Here is a 19,699-nt window from a genome sequence, read left to right as displayed (position 1 = left end):
CACCTTGTGCCAGCAGAGGCTCAGATGACCAGGTGGGAACAGCCACACCTGCGTGGACTCCAGCACTAGATGCCCAGTGACCAGGCAGGATGGGGACCATCTCACAGAAGGTCAGCAGGGACTCGGGGAACAGCACATGGGTAGTCCCCTCCCCACTAAATGCCAACTTGAGAAGAAAGAGGGAGTGGAGGAAGGTCCTTGAGAAAATAAAAATAGCCCTGATAGGAAATTGGAACTTGGAATGAATTAACATTTTAGTCAGTAGCCATAGAATGGATACAACTGAATTACTGTCAATGAGTTCAATCTATTTTTTCTTTTGTAACCGAAATGGAAGTTCAAAATTAAGAAGATGCTAACAATTCTAAGAAATTAAATTTGCAGTTTTTCTTCTGTTGACTTTGAAGAACCTTTTCTCAGGCTGAGGAGAGCAGCGTTTGAGCCCTTGAGGCCCTGAGGAGACTCCACAGCCCTAGGAAGACAGCAAGAGGGGGCGTGACCACAAGCAACTTTGCCAAAACAACCAAAACAAAAGCAACCAAAAAACACTTCGTCGCGAGAGTAGGTGAGAAAGAGCAGGAGGCTTTCAAAACAGAGTGGCTCAGGGAACAGGGACAGCTTCTCGGACCAGGACTAGCCTGTGTGGCCTGCTGATAACACATTTCGTGGAACCGCCATTCCCGATCCAGCAACTGCGTGTCTCAGGGTCCCCACAAGTTGTCTGAGATAGCGTCCCACTGATTCTCTGAGAGAGGACGTGAAGGGCCAAGGGAGGCTGCTGTAGAGAACATTTAAAAGTGGGATTTGATATGCCCTTGGTTGCAGGCTTACATTCACACCTGTGAAGGTAACCTAGGCTTAAGGACAAAGCGCACTGGCGGAGCTGAAACACCTCTCTTCCCACAGGCACTTGAAACCAACACAGGAACCATAGAGTCCAGCTTCCAGGCTAGCATGTTCATATTATGCTGCAATGTGTCTATTTCAACTTCTGATCACTGCAACCTTTAAAAAAAAAAAAAGATTTCTTGTATAAGTGGATAACAATAAGATGAAGGCAGATGTGTTTCAGGACCATTCTAGTAAAAATGTTTATTTGGTCTTAACTAATAATGGCTTTTGTAGATGGGTATAATTGTCAGAGATGTGGAAATCACTTTGAATATGTAACATGTGTTGTCTGTAGATCAACCGAGGCTAATGCTTTTCTACCGAGTTTCAGTTGCCGCCGTCCTGAAATGGAGCCGCTGCCCAGCTCTGGGCCCCGCATAGCCGCTCCCGTCCCCGGAGATCGGCCTCATTTGGTGAGGATTTATTAAAACAAAGGGCTTGAAATTATTATGGAGCTGCACCATATGTTATCCCATATTTGTGAAATTTGCTTCTTCTGGTGCTTTATTGATACGTGTTTTCGCTGAAATAGATGGAGATTTTATAGATTTCAGGATACCCCTTACTCTTGAACCTTTAAATTAAGAAGAATTAGAAATGTTTGTGTATCTTTACATTTTGATTTACTTAAGTTTGAACTACCAAATTGCCATTCAAAGACTGGTGCTTCCTATTTAGACCCCAAACCTCTGGGAGCCTAACCAGACAAAGGTGGAAAATCACAATGTGGTCCCTGAATGAAAAAAAAGCACTCCAGCGAAATGAAATCAGGTAGAAGTCCATCTGGCTGTCCTGCACAATATGCCTGGGATTCCTTTCAGGTGTATGAATGCACCTGAGTGGAAATGTGAACACTAATTGCTAATTTCCTGCCAGTCTTCTCGATTCCTCTGGGCCTTTGAAGAAAATGAAAACTGTACATGCCTCTCTGGAGCAGAATCCATCTGGTTTGAGGAAAATGACATTGTCTCTCAGCAGACCTGGAAGATTTTAAACTACAATTGCTGGAAAACTCGGGCAGAATACTTCTAGCCAGACCCCTGAGGAAAGAGGCATGTTATACAAGACAACCTTTTGTTATCTTTACTTGTTGAGCCCTGGACTTAGTATTTCCAGGCTCATGGTGTCTGCACGTGCTGGATTGCAAGGATCTTGTCCTGCATTAGGTAATTGATGGATTACAGCACACTGGATAATCTCCAGGCTAAATCACTATTCAGGCCCACCAAGAAAACCCCAAGAGCTGTGTTTGCACTGGTTTGTGAAGAATGTGACATCTTCAAAGAACCAGATCGGCATTTATCAGAATCAGTCGGGGAGCTTTTCTCCTCTGTGAATGGCCCACCCCAACCTGCTGGGTCAGAATCTCCCGGAGGTGGGGGACTAACAGGTACAGGGTGCCATCCTTCATGGGCAGAGGACAGCAAGAACACACAGAGCAGCATTGCCGCCACCTCATTCTCATTCTCTATTACATTTGTCTGATGTTTTATAGTTTCCTCTGACATCCACATCTACAGTCTCATTTAATCCTTTCAACAATCATATAAAGCAGAGAGAATAGATGCTCAAGAATTTTATTAGTCTTTTTTCTGGTTCACTTAAACTTGGTTTCACCCTTCTAGTCTATCCTCCACACTTCAGTAAGAGAAATCTTTTTAACGTGTACATTTCATCAACTCTTTTCCTGTTCAATTATTTTTTAAATGGCTCCCCATTACCTTGAACATAAATTGCACCTTCTTCCTAGGACACAAAATGTCAGTGATAATCTGGTCTCCGAGAACCTGCCTGGCCTTATCTCCCATCCTCCCCTCATTATCTATGAAGCTTCAACAACATTGACTTTTCATTTGCCCTGCACATACCATAATCCATCTCACAAACTTGGTCTACATCTAGCTCCAGCCTACATGCCTGGTTATTCCTTACTCATTCCGTTATGTCTTTGCTTAATGAATATCTTGATTCCAGAAGACAGGCTTAGGAGTTTCTTTTATTTGTATATATTTCCCATTTTATACTTGACCATTGGCTTTTAAATGTATGGTTCCCTACTATAATGCCGTTGCTTTTAGGTCAGAAACTTTGCCTTTTAATCTTTGTGTTCGCAGGTTGAGAACAGAGCCTGGCATATGAATGGAAGGTTGGATGAATAAAGGGATTCCTATTTTAGAGACCAGCTAGCCACAGTGTCCGGCTGTACACGGGCTTCACTTAGCTCAGGCCGAGGTGGTCAGCCTCACGCGGGCACATCTTGACAGCATTGTCTTTCCCCTGTGGGACTGCCTTGTTCCTACCCAGTGATGAGATGCAGCAGGACCTGCTCCCACCACGCACATGTAACTTGGAAAGTGGGGAGGTTAATATGCGTGAAGCAAGCATGTGACCAGTAGGGGAGGGGAGCAGGTGGAGAAGGGCTGAGAAGGCGGTACTGAGATTCGGGATTTCTTATGTGCACTTGGAAGATGGCCCCAGCAGATTGAGGAAGCCCTTGCACTTGATGAGAATCAGCGGTCAACTCAGTACTAATATTCTCTCTCCTCCTTTCAAATCCTTTTATCTCCTGCCACCCCAATTAAACAGTTCCTATCCCAATTAAAGAGTATAGCATAAGCTGAGGATGCAGGCTTTTATTGCTGGGGAATCCAATATTAGAGAGTTATACACTTACTGATTGCAAAGGAAAAACAAAAACTTGGTATTTCATACATGTGTGTTAAAGGAATGAACAAAATGGGACAGAAGTTTGCAGACAGACATTTATATTTTAACACAATAGGCTTCTTGCCCCTCAATTTTAGAGAACAACTGTTCAGAATGTTGTTCCACAAATGCCCTTATGAAGTGGATGAGTAAATTTTACTGTTCTACCCAAGTGGCGCTCAAGCATAGCTAACAAAGGGTAGTCTCTGTTTTTGCCAAGGAACACCTCCCATTGGAGCACTTGGGTGCTGTCATTTTTTGATCTTGGTTTTTTGTTTTTGATCTAGACAATCAGCACTGGAATGTTTCCAACCACCTGGATCGTTTCTTAAAGGCAGGCGAAACAGTTACACTTTCAGATCCAGTTTTTAGTTTTGGAACAGGTTTGGTGTTGGGTAGACATAATTGAATCCAAGTGTTCATGTATCTCTGGCACATTGCAGTCAAGAAGCTTATAAGCACTGGAGTACTACAAGCCAAGCATAATGCCTTGAACACAACAGGCAGTCAATTATTATTGTTGGACATGAAGAGGTATAAATGCATTTGATAACAGCCCAATCAATCCCTGTCTCTCAGGCTACGTGTATGAGGTAATGTGCAGATTTGGATGTTGCCTAATTGTAACTGAGTAAAGACCAAATCAAAATTATTCATATTCCAAAGCAGAATGTTTGTTCCTAAGCCAAAAATGCTAGATGTAGACTTATTGATAGATTGATTGCCTGATCAAAGTGAGTGAATCACTTTAGTTTGATCATTTACTCATATTAACACTGGTTTTCTCAGTCAAGGTGTATCCTCAGAGTTGAGTTAGTCAGTTAGTGTTGAGTTAGTCAGAATGAGTGCACACTAAGCTTTGTGCACAGGTGTACTAGACTAGTAACTTCTCAGTTAATAATGAACATAGGATCACCTGAGGATCTTGTTTAAAAACAGGTTTTGGTTTGTTGGTCTAGAGTGTGACTTCAGATCCTGTATTTTAATAAGTTCCTGAGTGATGCCAATGTTTCTGTTTTCGGGGTCACACTTAGACAATGCAGCAGTTTAAAAACCAAGCCAAACAACAGCAAACTCCAGAGTCAAAACCACTAACATGTACCTGGGTAAATTTTAGGAATTAGACAAATCTCTTTGGCTCAGGGGAGTTTGTGTCGCTTTCATGGTGGCCATATCCTTATTTATATTAAAGGCCAATTGAATGAATTTGGATATCTGATGGTAAGGAAACTCAGGCCCCAAAGAATGCGAAGTGACTTCTTCACTGCAGCCTTCTGTCCACCTCAAAAGGGAGCCCTTCACTCTCACTCTTAATAGGCAGACGTTTTTATTTGCTCCCAGGTGAAGTGCCCCTGAGGTTGTGTAGCTCCCCTCTCAAGAACAGGCAGAATAAAGGCCAGAAAGGGTAGGTTCAAGAAAAAGGAAAAAGTTAATAGAGGTTACCTTTCTAATTGATGAAAATGAGATTGAAGTGGCTCATGATTTCCATTATGCCAAAAGGGTAGAAAAGCTCAGCTATTATTTCATTTCCTGCTGTGATCTGAAGTAGAAAGATTAAAAGTGACCTTAACTAAAGTAGGATAGGGTTTTGGTTTTTTTTTTGCCTCTGTGAATACTAAAAAAATAATAATAATAACAACTACAGTAACAACATGTTTTGCTGTCATGTTGTTTGAGATGTGCCAGGCAAAGACATCAGGCAAAGCATACAGTCTGAGATTTTTGTAAACTGGATCACAGGACAACATTTGCCACCTGTCCACGATGCAGAACGCATGAGGTGGATGTGTTAGTTTCCCACAAGATCTCTGTTTGACAGGATGTCATTGCCCTTTACACTCACAAGGGTCTGTGTTTGAACTTCTGAGTCTTTTCCTGTGCCCAGTGGTTTGCTAGTGGCTCGTTCTCAGGAGAGAGGGGTTCACGGTGACCCAGGCATGGCTGAGGTACGGTTCCTGGGACACAGCACTGGCCCCTCGTCATTTCCGAAGGCAGCATCCGTTTGCACCTTTCACGAGCGGTAGGTTTCATGAACTGTAGCATTAACATTCTTCTCACATGGTATAAATGAGTTCCTGTTGAAACTTTCCAATTTTCAAATACATAGATAGGCTCTGTTTCTAGTTTCCAGTGGCAATTTAGAACCTCCTCTCCCCAGTTACACTGAATAATTTATTTCATGTGGAATTTTGAAAATGGATAAACCAAAACTGTGAGCTTTGAGCCCCTACCTCAGATTAAAAAAAAAAAAAAGAACCTAGTTTTTAAAATATTGCATATATGTTATTTATTTATGTCTGATTTCACATATTTTCTGATCAGGAAAAATCACTTGAATGAAGATTTATATGGAATATGAAAGGGCCCCATTACATCATGCCAATTAACACTATTTTCAAAATTGTTTCTAAGTTTTTTGGAAAAAGCATTTTATTATAAGAGAGGAAATGTACCTACATTTCTCACTAAGCTAAGTGCTCTCTCTTCCCCCCTCTCCCTCTGTCCGTCTCCCTCTCTCTTCTCTCTCAATACCCTCTCCCTCCATCCTTCCCTTTCTGTATTTTCTTTAACATGACTCAATTGTTTGTAAAAACTAAGCATCTTCATTGTCTTGATATTTTCCTAGATCTCATTTATGTATCATTTAAGCAACAGTTATATGGTTATGTTTTGCCAATATGGAGCTTCGTTGGATTAAGATGGTGAATCTGTGTCTGATTTTCCGGAATTCTGTTTACCACATGCCATGGGCACTTGTTATACAATCTCTCTACCTGACATTCTTTGAACAGCATGACTGTATTTGGGGATGTCCTGCCATTATTCAGCCTGTCCAGTTTCATTGGATGCCTTTGTATTCAATTCCCAGGCCTGTGTCTGGGCTTTAGCTGCTAGGTAGTTGCCTGTTAGAGACTGAATTATGTCCTCTCCAAATCCATATGTTGAAGCCCCAGCCACCAATGAGACTATATTTGGAGATAAGGCTTTTCAGAGGTAACTGAGGTTAAGTGAGGTCGTAGGGTGAGGTCCTATCTGATAGAAGTGGCCTTCTAGGGGAAAGAGATTTTCATTCTCCGTCTGGCTGTCTTGCAAGTGCCTAGAAGAAAGGCCATGCGATCATACAGTAAGAAGAAGCCAGGAACACAGCTCTCACCGGCAACGGAACCCTGGGAGAATCTTGATCTTTCCAGCCCCCAGATCTCTGAGAAAATATGTTTCTGTTGTTTAAATCACACAGTTGGTATTTTGCTGAGGCTGTCCAAGCAGACTAACACACTGCCCTACTCTTCCATTTGGAAATGAGCATCTTCATCTCCACGTGTAATCTGTTTAGCTGGAGTGGGGAAAAAGACACAATTTTCAGAGGGGCAGGGGAGTTAAGGGCAAGTTCTTGGCACAAACGTAGCAGTGATGCTGTCTGCCATTGTGTTTGCAGTAAATTCTAGCTCCTGTCAGCCATGCCAATAGTAGTATCTAGATTTTGGTAGAGGTGATGTCGGTGGAGTCAATTCTGCAACAAGGTTTCAGCCGTCATTCTTGGCAGGTTAGCTAAGAATTGGGGTTTCCATCCCTTCCGACAAACCTGTGAGCTATCTGCCGCCCTTCCAACAACCCCTTTTATGCCTCATCAGCCATAGTCATTTTCATTTCCTGTGATCCATAGGATGGATGTATTAGAGAAATACAAGAGAGCAAATCTATGCTACTGAGAATGTAGGAATTAAGTTTTTGGTTGATAAATGATTCCATTGATACAGGATGCTCAACAGAGATGATGTGCACTGTGTAATTATTATACACTGAAAAGACATCAATGCAAACGATACAGAAACTATTTTAGTAATAATTACAACACGCATGAGACGTGTTCCGACTTGTTCGAAATTTTAGTACTTTAAATGCACTCTATTCGCTAATCTTTAAAATAGTTCTGAAGAATATCATAAGCCCATTGTAAACATAATGAAAGAGACAATGAAAGGTTGTAGATATTAAGTAATAAATTTGAAAAGTGATAGGATTCTAGTTAGACGGGAAACAGAGCTCAGGCATCCTGAAGGCATTATGTTATATGTTCATAGATTTCCTCTCTTTATCATTATTTGGTTTTACTTTTAAGGTTAATGGAGCCTTCTAGGAATCACCATTAATTTTTATGTTCATAGAAACACTGCTTCCTCTCTTTCATTTCTGCCATTTTACACTGTTCGCTGTTTCCAAAAATTGGATCAGATCACATTCTTCTAAAGATTCTTCAGTGTAAGTCTCATCTCTGCTTATGTCTAACATGATCATCCTTTACATTTATTAACATGTTTGTATTTAACATCATGCTGTCCTTTGCAAGTGTTATTAATAGCTCCAGTGGAATAATAACTTTTGGAGAGCTGAATTTATATCCATGCTTTAATTCTCCAGGTAGATGGGCTAATATTCACAACAATGTTGTCTCAACGACACTTTCATGGCATTTTGGGAAACTCTGTGTTTATTATCTTTTAGTCTATCAACTTTAATCACTGATTGTTTTAGTAGTGTATGAGTGTCTAATAATTAAAATCAGAAGAATTATGTATAAATATATATAAAGTTCTGACAATTATATTAAGTGATTTGATAATTATACAAGAGTAGGCCTAGTCCTTGTGAAGATGAAGGTAAAGCAGCTTATAGATGAGATATTTGCTTGACTTCTCTTTTTCTCGCATTACACACAATCCATTACTAATTCTTTTTGTCTCTATAGGCTAAATATGTTTATGTCAGGTCCTAGCAGGAAACAGATAGCACACTCAGATTAGAATAATTCAAGGGGATATTTATGAAATGATTTTTCTTTTTTTTTTTTTTTTTACAAAGGCGTAGGTGGGACAGGTTGTTTGGGATTCAGCGGAGAGAGTGCCGTAGTCTGGGGTAAATTGCAGGGGCAGCCCTCTGGACGTCGGATTTGTGCATCCAACTACTCCTGTGAGGGAAGAGAAACTGAATGTGTCCTCTGAAAGTCATGTGTGGAAGCGCTACCTAACCCCTTCATTGCCTGTTTCAACTGCTGAGCTTGCCTGTAGAATTCTAGGACTTTAGCGAATCACCATTTGAAAGCCAGTATAATCACTAAGGGATTTTTGGCTGGGTGAGCATGACAGCTTAGACTCCTAGCATTCTCAAACCTAACAAATACTAAAATGCGTCACCTTTAAAATAAACTTAATTTTTGTCATGTAATGACTTTGCATGGCATTTTTAGCTGAGATGAATACTGGAGTTTGGCAATATTATTTTACATGGACATTCTCAATTCACTCTCCGAGGATTCTGCGAGGCTTGGAAAATACTGAAGAGTATTAAGCCTTTAAATTAAGCCCACAGACATGGCCTATGACAAAAACTTTATATAGCACACCATCTATTTTTAAAATGAATGTCTAATTCTATTCTACTCTGTTTATATCCAAAACAGAGAAAGCTTTAGGGGAAAGTGTCAAATTGCAGCATACAGCCCGCTCCAGCAGTTGGAAAGAAGAGGGTTTTTCAGCATGTGTGGAAAGTTATTTTTGACATTTTGATAAATAAGGTCATCTCACGTTTCTGTGCACTTCCTTCACTTAATAAGAATAAAAAAGTCCATCCTTAGAGTTTGCTTTTTCATGCATTATCTAAATTTCAGTTCATTTCTTTTTCACTTTTAGGTAACAAGAGGGTGTAAATGTTGCTACTGAATTTCTACATTCATTAAAATAGTTTAAAGTAGAACTCTATTTCTTTGAAAAAGCAATTTGTCACCAAGGTGTCTTTTTGAAATATAGTTGACTCATTGTATATAGCGGCCACAGACAGCTGTAAAGGGTGCAGATCTCTTACACGAAGATACAGATCATGCTAGACAACATGACAAGATGACTTGGTTGCGTCCCAGGCGTCTGTCAGATTGCTTCGTGGAATAGAGAGAGCCCCCTACACAAAAGTAAAAGGAAACATAATTACAGTTGCTTCTGACATCTGCAGTAATTGTCTAGTTTAGAGGAGATGGTTTTCATGAAGTGACCGAATGGGTTCTGCGTGTGGCAGGGTGGCGGGTGGGTGGTAGGTAAATAACCCTTTCATCGTTTTCTCAAATAAAAAGAGAAACACTACAGCAAATATATATATATACACACACACACACACAAGACGTGTGTGTCATCTATCTAATCATCTCAGATAGTTGGCTTTGTTCTCCTGCGTTTAATAAGTATTGATTTAGACTCGCTACCTCCCAGGAAGCATGGCAGGTGCTGGAAACATAGTAATGCCCAGGGCAGGATTTCTCTCTGCCTTCATGGAGCTTAAAGGGTGAGAAAGACCCTTTAAGGGGTCTTGTATTGACCCCTTAAATGAACAGTTTTAGGTATGTGAGTGCCGTTTGGGAGGTGTGTGTGCTCTGATCTATTTTGGTCTATGAAGACTTCCTTGAAAATGAAATTTTACTGAAGCTTGAAGGAATGAAGGGCAGAAGCCTGTGCATAAAGGAAGAGAGCGCCCTAGCCTTTTCCCTGAGTCAGGAGAGAACCTACCTTATTCCACGGACAGAAAGTCCAGGGTCAGGTGGGATCTGGACTGTATCCTCTTGGCTTACTTTAAGCCTTCTAGGCTCCTGGTTGAGAAATGCATTGCATACAAACTCCGGTCATAATCCTTTTCTCGATATTCATTGGCTACGCTCACCTCTCTGATCTCCACGGGCTTAAATCCTGATCCAGAGCTGCTGTTGCCTAGCCACTGTCCCACCAAATGATCCCACAAATGAATCCAGAAGAATTTGACATTTTCCAGAAGTTAAAATGGCCATCCACTAAAACTTTATGTGCAACCCTGTCAATTTACCTAGCAGTGAAAATCTGAATTGCTCCAGTACCCCTATTTAATGGTGTAATTATAAGTTTGGTCCGAGTAACCGCAAGGGGTTCTAAGGCCTGAAACCATCTGCAGTGACAGAGCCAACTGTACTCATGTGACTTTACCATCCAGGAAAATCTTGCCCAGGAAGAAGAGGTTGAAAATAGCTTTATTGCTTGTTTCAAGAACTTACTACTAATCCATTTATCCACATAATAGACTACTCAACCAGCTGGTCTCCAAATAAATACGCCCTCTTGAGGACGACAGATCTTTTCAGCTAGGCTCATCAAACAAGTGTTTACTCTTTAAGACTTGTTTCCAAAGCCTCCCCTTGCTGTGCCCACCAATTCTAAATGGTTATGTTTCAGATTTGCTCCATCCTTATTAGTCCCCCACATTGAAAGATCCACCTTAGCACAACCGTCTCCCCTAAATCTTGTACGTATCTTGCCTTTTCCCTCCTCTCTCTGAGGCAGGACTATGACTCTGTCTTTGCTGCCTTTACTGAAGTGAAGTGAAAATCCACCTCTGCTTAATCAGCAGCTTGTTTTGTTGGTATAGTTGGAGAGATGGAAGTCAGTAGCTTGCAAATGAGAAACTGAGGCGTGCGTGCACACACACACAACCAGAGAAACTTCCCAAATGCCACACAGCTTATTGCGGAAGGTGTAAATGTTAGATCCAGGCAGTAGATTAGTTTTGTTTGGCTTACAGTGCCAACTCATTCATTTAAAACAATGGATTAGTAGCTAACATTGAAAAATTGAAGATTTCGTATAAAATCCTAATTTCTGGGTTTTTCAACTGTTTTCTACTCGGTAATAACGGTGAGGTCCTTCAGACATAGTGCCCCCTCATGGGTCACCACAGTGCGGGCCATCGGCTCTTGCTTACGCCTGGCTAGTCATTTACTTCAGCGGTCACGTAGTACATATTTTTGGCTTTGGGAGACATGTGGTCATTGTCTCGACTACTCACCTCTGCTGCTGTAGCAGGAAAAATAGAAATACATAATGCATCGGTGAATGAGTCTGGCTGTGTTCCAATACACTTTGTTTACAAAAACAAGCCTGATCTGTGACCTCTAAGTTTTGGAATGTGCTCATCACAGTCCTCATTTTCAACCACGGTTATGAATGAACCGTCTCTAGTCTGGCTTCATAGAAGTGCCCCTGGATTCTGAGGAGAACAAGGCTGCAAGATAAAACCAACAAAACATATCAGAAAAGTTCAAAAACAAATTTATTTTTAGACTTAAATAAAATAACCAAGAGAGGAGACATACTATCCTAATGGCTTGAAGGGAAGATGAACATAGAGGTCAAAGTGGGTTAGTTTGACTTTATGTGATGCTGACATTGAAAATCAGTTGTTTGAAGAATATTCAAGTTGCATTTGTAAATGTTGCATCCATAGCGGTAGCTAGTTGTTTCTAAATATGTATGAGAAAATACAGATTTGTTCAAAATTAATGTTAAATTTTGATGTAGGTAGAAAAATATCTTTGCCCTGAATAGCAAACTTTCTTGGCACATGTACATTATAATTAGATTTATGAAGCTTCAGTTTGCAAAGATGATTTTAACAGCAAATTTAGGATCCAGAGCAATACAAATTGTTATCTGAAAATGCCATAACTTGAAACTTAGTTTAAAAACCAGACTTGTGCCAATCACCCTGATCATCCCAAAATGAGTGTTCTCTGATTCTGTAAAATATTCTATTGTAGGATTCTTTAAGATTTGCCTAAATAAAGTAGATGGTGAACATCAAAATATAAATTTAAAAAAAACTCAATTAACACTTCAGTAATTTACTCTTTTCAAAATTTTGAGAACAGGTGGGATGAAATCAATATTTGGCTATGTGTGAAAATCATTTGGCAGGAAATGCTTGTGCATGTACAATGTCAGATATATTTCTCTTTAATTGCATTGGCAAGTTTGCAGTGTTTCTTTGGTTCCATTGCCAGTGTTCTTAAACAAGGAGGCACTTTTTTTTTGCTGTCTTAATATCTTGACCAATTTCCCTCTTAGTGTCCTGAAAAGTAGTTTCTTTTCCCATAATTCTATTGAAACTCTGCTTCAGAAGGCCATTTTCTAGAATCCTTATTTACACATTTATTAACCCTTTTGTTCAGTTCTCATTTTCCTGGGCTTCTCTACTGGCTCTTTGAAGTTTTTGCCACCTTAACCTCTTCCAACCAATATGTTACTGCTATTACCATTCCAGCATCTCCTTCTATTGACTGTATTCCCCCTACAATCTAGCTAAGAATTCTTCAAGGGTCTCTCTTTGACTGCTGGTTTTGATTATTTCGTACTCTTATCCTTGGAAATATCAAAGACTTCAAACTCTTTATCCTGACCATATAATTTGCTTGCATAGACTATATTCCTTTATTTCTGCTTCCTGAAAATTTCTACTATTGTTGTTATAGTGGACATTTATGTTAAAGTTCCTTCATTGTGCCTGATGCCAGTCATATGACATTTTCCCCTTCTTTGATTCCAGGAATGATGGATATTGAAATTATATCCACTGTTCCTAACATAGTAAAAACATTGATACAGCTCTTTTACTGTATGATGTTTGCATTGCCATAGGTAAATATAACTCATAGATTAGTTAATAGATTAGTTGGTTGAAATTATTTTGTTGCAGGGGGCAACGCATTGCAGGGAGCGTGGGGCTCCTGGATCTGAGGGTTACTGTCCGGAGCCAGCTGAGGAGGGAGTGGGGCTCTGATTCCCACAGAGCCCGTCTGGGGTTATCACGGATGGGGGAATAAACATGAGTCGTCACAAACACTACTCTGCTTGCTAGGAGAAGGGTCCATGGCTCTCCCCTCTAGTGGAGAAGGTGGTGAACCCTGTGTCCAAAGGTTTTTATTGAGAACCATATCCTCAGGGGTACGGAGGCAAAGCTTCTCAATCAATTTCAGAAGGCTATGTTTACAGAAAACAAATAGAGATGGATAACAATTACAGTAACACAAGAGATCTGCCTCAGGTCAGGGTCTATGAATAATGTAAATCTCCTTCCCAGTATGAGCCATTTTTCATTGCTTTTGAGGGAAGAACAAAACATGCTTAGAGGAACTTACTTTTAGGCCTGATTGTCCCCGCGAACCACCCAATATAGTTTAGGGCTGTACCTGCCTTTAGTATTGTTTCCAGCCTGAGCCCGGCGGGCAGGGCAGAGCCACCAAGAGATAGGGAGACTTCTTTCAGACAGAATGAGGACTTTGGCCATATCCAAGCCGAGCTGTGGGGTGTGGGCCTTTTTGCCCTTTTCTGTGTCCCCCAAGTCCTTGTCCCACTGCCCATACCAGCCAATGTCTGTCTTAGATTGTCTCTCCTTGTGAGAGAACTTGCCCATTATCAATAACCGACCATCATAGGGCCAAGCAGGGTGATGTGAGGGAGGCACAGGGGGACAGTTTTTGTCTACTCAGTGGCCTGTTTTCCTAAGGTCTCCTTGATTATTTCCAGCCTTGGTGCCCTCTTGCCTGTTGGTGGGGTGACAGTCCCTGAAACCAAACAGGGTGTTTCCCAACATTATTTGCTTAGAGACTTTGCTGTTTACACATTGGTTTATCTAGGGCTTATTGGGACCAGGCTTTATCTAAAGAGGCATTTTTTTGTTTTGTTTTGTTTTGCCCCTGAAAGGTTAAAAAAGGATTACACAGTTTTAGCCTGGAAATTTCTGCAGAGTCTCAGATGCAGGCTGTGGGCTCTCCCTCTGTTAATCTGCTGTTTGGGACTCTGGTAGTCCAGAACTACAGACAGTCTCGATTCCAGTTATAAGGGCAAAGTGATGCAAAATACAGTTTTGCATTGTATTTAGTAGGGGATGATAGAATTTTGTTCACATTGCATTTAACAGGGAATAAAAAAGCATGTCAAATTAAAAGGTTAAAGTCTGAATTCTTGTCCCTCAGTGTGCAAAAAGGATTTGAGTTTTGTCTAGCACACTAGAGAGGCACTCCCTGGCTCCAACACCACCATTCTTTGTTCAAACAAAGCAGTGAAAAATAATGAGTATGCTGAGCACTTCCAGGCACTGTTCTAAGAGCTTAACTCTCACCATAACGCTTTGAGGTAGGCACTATTTTTATCCTGACTTTACAAATGACATTTAAGTTGAAGTGCTATGCTGCAAATAAAATGGGTATTCAATGATGGATCTGAGACAGAAACCCAGCCAGTCTTACTATAGACACGTGCTTGCTGTTAACCATTTTAATATAAAAACTCTCAAAACCAGAAGTCACCTTAGAAGACCACTTAGTCAATTGGAGAGATCATGTGGGTACTGTCTAGTTCAACTTGCGTTAGAGTCGATCTCCATCATTTCTATGCTGTGTAACTTCAGGCAAGCTAGTTAACCTCCCTGACCTTCAGGTTTGTTGTCTATTAACCACAAATAATTATTCCAACTTTTTTAAATCTTTAAAATCAGAAGTAAATCTGGTAATATTTTTTAAAGTGCTTGGAACATAGCCACTTAGCCATTGTTGATTCCCTTTGTATGTTATGATTCAGGAATCTAATTAGTTGCCAAGTTATCTTAAATAGATGTCTTTAAAATTTTTTCATATGCCTGTATTCCTTTCAGTAATTCTCCTCATCACAAATAAGATGTCAGCTGTCTTAATGGCTCTCCATTCTAGACGGTGCAGACGGGCATTCAGTGACCCTCATGGTCTGGTCCTCAGTTTTCACCAGCCTTACTGCCTGTGCTCCTCCAGCGAATGCTCTATTCCCCTCGGACTGGCCTGTCCCCCACTGTCTAAGTGTGCTTTTGTTATTTCCACCTAATGCCTTGGGCCTTGTTTTCTGCATCCTAGAAGCAGTAATGTATGCACCACTTTAGAGATTAAAAAAAAAAAGTGTTTTTCTCTCATTTTCTAGTTAGAAACCCTTCTTGTTGGGGACTTGGGAAGTTCTTACTTTGGTGTCAAATTTTAGAAGAAAAGCAACTGAGAACAGCTAAATCAACAAAGGTGTTCATTCAGTTGCAATAACTATTAAACAAGTTGGTTGTATCTTTCACATCAGAATCCACAGGTCCTCCTCACCGTAAAGCCATTTACACAAAGCCATCTGGATGAGGAGAGTGGCAGAGTAGAATCCCAAGCTGTATTCTTGACCCACTTCAAGCTCTAATTTTAAAGTAAACATATAGAAAAATATGGGGTAGATTATTCAAGAAAATGAAGTAATTCAACTGTGTTTTAAAATATGTCCCACAATTTAAATTTTCATAAGGCAAGATTAGCTTTTCTCCCGATAAAAGGAATGAATGTTGCTTCTGGTTTGCTGTGGTCTGAATAGTGAGAAGGTTGGGGAACTTCTGGATATGTTCTGGCAGAGAGGGCAGGAAGCAGGGGCTCCTAAAAATACTAGATCTGTCCAGACTGTTATGGCAAATCCAGATATTTAAAAAAGCGCTTGTGCACACACACACACACACACACACACACACACACGGCTGGATCTACATAGGTGTGGCTCGTTTCAGTAATTATATACAAGTTGTGGCAAATTTGGGAATAACCACATTTTGATGCTCTAATCACATAGTGAGTTTTCTTGCAAAACTTCAGCTATGAAGACTTTCAAATATAATCTTTTTAAAATCCTTACCCAAGGATGTGCTTATTGATTTAAGAGAGAGGGAAAGGGAGGGAAAAAGAGAGGGAGAGAAACATCCATCAGTTGTCTCCCATATACGCCCTGACCAGGGACCAAACCTGCAACCTAGGCATGTGTTCTGACCGGGAATCTGTGACCTTTCAGTTTACAGGAAGACACTCCAACCAACTAAGCCACGATCACTAGGGCTTGAATATAATCTTTTTTAAAGGGCAGCCTTTTCATAAAGCAAAGTCATTGTGCAGAATTTTCTATCTGCAAATGTAGGTTTTCTATCTATTGACTCTGCTCTGAGAAAGTTACTATAGTTCAAGCATCTGTTCCTTTTTTTCAGAGTGATATCAAATTGGAACCTTGGCAACTTCAAAAGAGAAAATATGCTTGAACCTGAGAAGGCTTTTCCCCACAAGAGGAGAGGCTAATAAATCAATATATTCTCAGTGCAAAAATCACCTCTTTGTGCCCCAAGGTGATGTGCACATTATTATTTAGACTTTCCCCCCTACCTCTTCTTTCTGCACTGTATTCCAGGGCAGAATAATATGGCTTGTAACCTCAGCTTGCCAGGAATGACATCGTCTAGCAAAAGAGGACCCGAGTGAGTCTTGGTAATTATGTCAACTTCAAAGTCAAAAAGCTACGGCATATAAGTATGAAATGAAGGCTCCTATTCAGCTCCCACTTTAAAACTGGAATTTATATTGATGTTTCTGCAAGTACAAGTACTGAGAATATGGATTACAGAAAACTATGTCTGAGGTGAAGGTTTTAGGTTTACAGACTATGACTGCCACTAAGGACCGTGTAAATTCATTTTTAAAGTAAGTTGCTTAACTTAGTGTAGACTTGGCTGCTGTGAAACTCTTTGAACTATTTGTCTCTGAGAGGCAGAAGAGGTTTCAAGTCAGTGGGTGAGCCTAAGTCATGATACCACCACCTCTTAGCTGCAGGGGTTTTGGACAAGTTTGGCAGCTTCAAGCCTCAGGTTTCTGCAGGGATAATGATATTACCTGATTTACAGGGTTATGGGGAAGGTGTAAAGGGTAATCTATGTAGCAAGTATTTGTAAACTCTAAGGTATATTATTCAGATTTTTCATGAATAAAAGTTTTTGAGTCGTTTTAGGTACATTGTCACCAAGGAGCAGTAAATGTATTGATTATATTTGTAATCTCTTTTCTAGAAAATAATCTATTTCTTGCTCCCCGGCTTCTAGCCTGCCTCATTCCAAGCCATTCCTAACCCTGCTCCCAGGGCGTGTCTCTTTTCCTCTCTCCCTCTTCTGCTGCCTCCTTCTTCCCCTCCTGCACCATCTCCTCCTCCTTCCTCTTCTAATATAAAAACAGAGAGAGTTGAAGATAGCAATATAATGAACCACGTGTCCTCTACTTGATTTTATCAAGTCTTAATGTTTTACCATACTTCAGAATTTCAATGAAATGAAACATTTCACTTGAAGTTCTCTGTATACCTTTCCTGGGTCCTGTTCTCTTCTCTCTCCTTAGAGGTAGCTACTCTCATATCCTGGTTAAGAGCAGGGTTAAAATTCCAGCATTGTCATTTACTAGTTGTATAACAAAGACAAGTTACTTACTCTCTTTGTGTTTTAGTTTCTTTTTCTAGAAACTTGAAATAATACTGTTATCTATCTTACAAGGTTGTTGTGGTAGTTAAATGGTAGAATTGAAAAGCTTCCATTTGCAGCAGCACACGGCATCAATTCCACTCTCAAAAAACGTTACAGTCACTTACTGGTAGCTGATGAGGTGGAAGTATCATGCATTTTTGGTATTTATCATTCCCAGGCATGTTGTTGCAAATAGTTACATGTTTATGTGTCCTACATAGCAATAATGGGCACATTTTAAAACTTTACATAATTGGTATCACATATATGTATCACGTTGCAGTGTACTTGTTTTGTTCAACATTAGGTTTTGGAGATTTTTCCATGTTGTTAAATACATTTTCAATCCATTCGTTTTAACGACTTGATGGTGCTTAAGACATTAGGTAACTGGACTAAAATTTATCTACTATGCTGTAAAGGTGCATCAGCAAAAAAAGTCAGGGTTGTTTCTCATGTTTTCTTGCTGGTGTAAATGAGACTACAAAGACTAGCATTGGTTGTGAAGGCTTTATTCCATGTATTGAAGTTTTCTTAAGGACTATACTCACAAGTTCAAATGTTGGTTAAGAGGATAGGTACTCGTACACCGTCAGTTCTCACTAGTGTGACCAAACTGTCCTGGATTGTGGCTGTACCAATGCTAGCTCTCTCCATTAATATGTGAGAATTTCTGTTTTCCCATATACAGGTGGAATTGTTAGACTTTAAAACTTTGTCCATTAGAATGGGTGTGAAATGTATTTTATTGTGGTTTTAATTTGCTTTTGCCAAATTACTAGTGAAGGTGAGAATTTTTAAAAAAAAGTTTATTGGCCATTTTGATTTCATTTTCTATGACTTGACTATTTCAATCCTTTGTCTATTTGTCTCTGGGGTTGTCTTCTTACTGATTCATATGAGTTCCTTATAATTCTAGATAATAGTCTTTTGTCAGTTACATGTATCTCAAATATCTCTCACAGACTGCCTTTTTTACCTTTGTTTTTAGTTTTTATTTGAACAGAAATGTGATGTTATGACGTAGTAAAAATCTCTTTTCCCTTTTCATTTCCTACTTAAAAATTATATCCTTCTCTTAGGTCTTAAATGTGTTTCCTACATATGCTTCAGAATTAAAGTTTTGCTTTTCATACTTAGATCTTTACCTGAAATTTGCTTTTGTTTAAACATTAATGGAAACCTAATTTCCTTCTTTTTATACTTGATTAACCAATTGTTCAAACACCATTTATTAAAAAATTCACACTTTCTGAATATGCTAAAGCATAACTATGATAATGGTGATGCTGTGAAACATACGTATATTTAAAATATATAATATATACATGCATATATCCTTTATACATATGCAGCATGCATATAATATATACACATTTGTGCATATATGTATATATGTGTGTTGATCTACAGCAGTCCCCCTTTGACTACAGTTTTGCTTTTAGTGGTTTAGTTACCTGGGGTCAACCCCAGTTTGAAAATATTAATGAAAAATTCCAGAAGTTAACAATTCATCATTTTTAAATTGCACGCTATTGAGTTGCGTGATGAAATCTTGTGCCTCCCCCTCCATCGCACCCAAGGCTCGAATGATCGCTTTGCCCAGGGCATCCAAGCTTTCCCTGCTATGCACCCCTCAGCCACTTACTAGGTCTCTTAGTCTTCAGGTTGGCTGCTGCGGTACCTCAGTGTTTGTGGGCAAGTAACGCTTATTTTAGTTACTGATTGCCCCAAAACACAGACTAGTGATGCTGGCAGTTTGGATATGCTGAAGAGAAGCCATGAAGTGCTTTCTTTAAGTGAAAAAGTAAAAGCTCATGACTTAAAAAAAATCATGTACTGAAGTTGCTAAGATATACCGCAGCATGAACGAATTCGTCTCTGTGGAATTGTGAAGAAGGAAACAGAAATTTGCTACTGTACTGAGAGAGAGAGAGGT

Source organism: Pteronotus mesoamericanus, unplaced genomic scaffold, assembly GCF_021234165.1.
Source record: "Pteronotus mesoamericanus isolate MK-2021 breed Mesoamerican mustached bat unplaced genomic scaffold, CSHL_Meso_final contig_84, whole genome shotgun sequence".
Classification (NCBI taxonomy): Eukaryota; Metazoa; Chordata; class Mammalia; order Chiroptera; family Mormoopidae; genus Pteronotus; species Pteronotus mesoamericanus.
Note: the sequence above shows the minus strand (reverse complement) of the source record.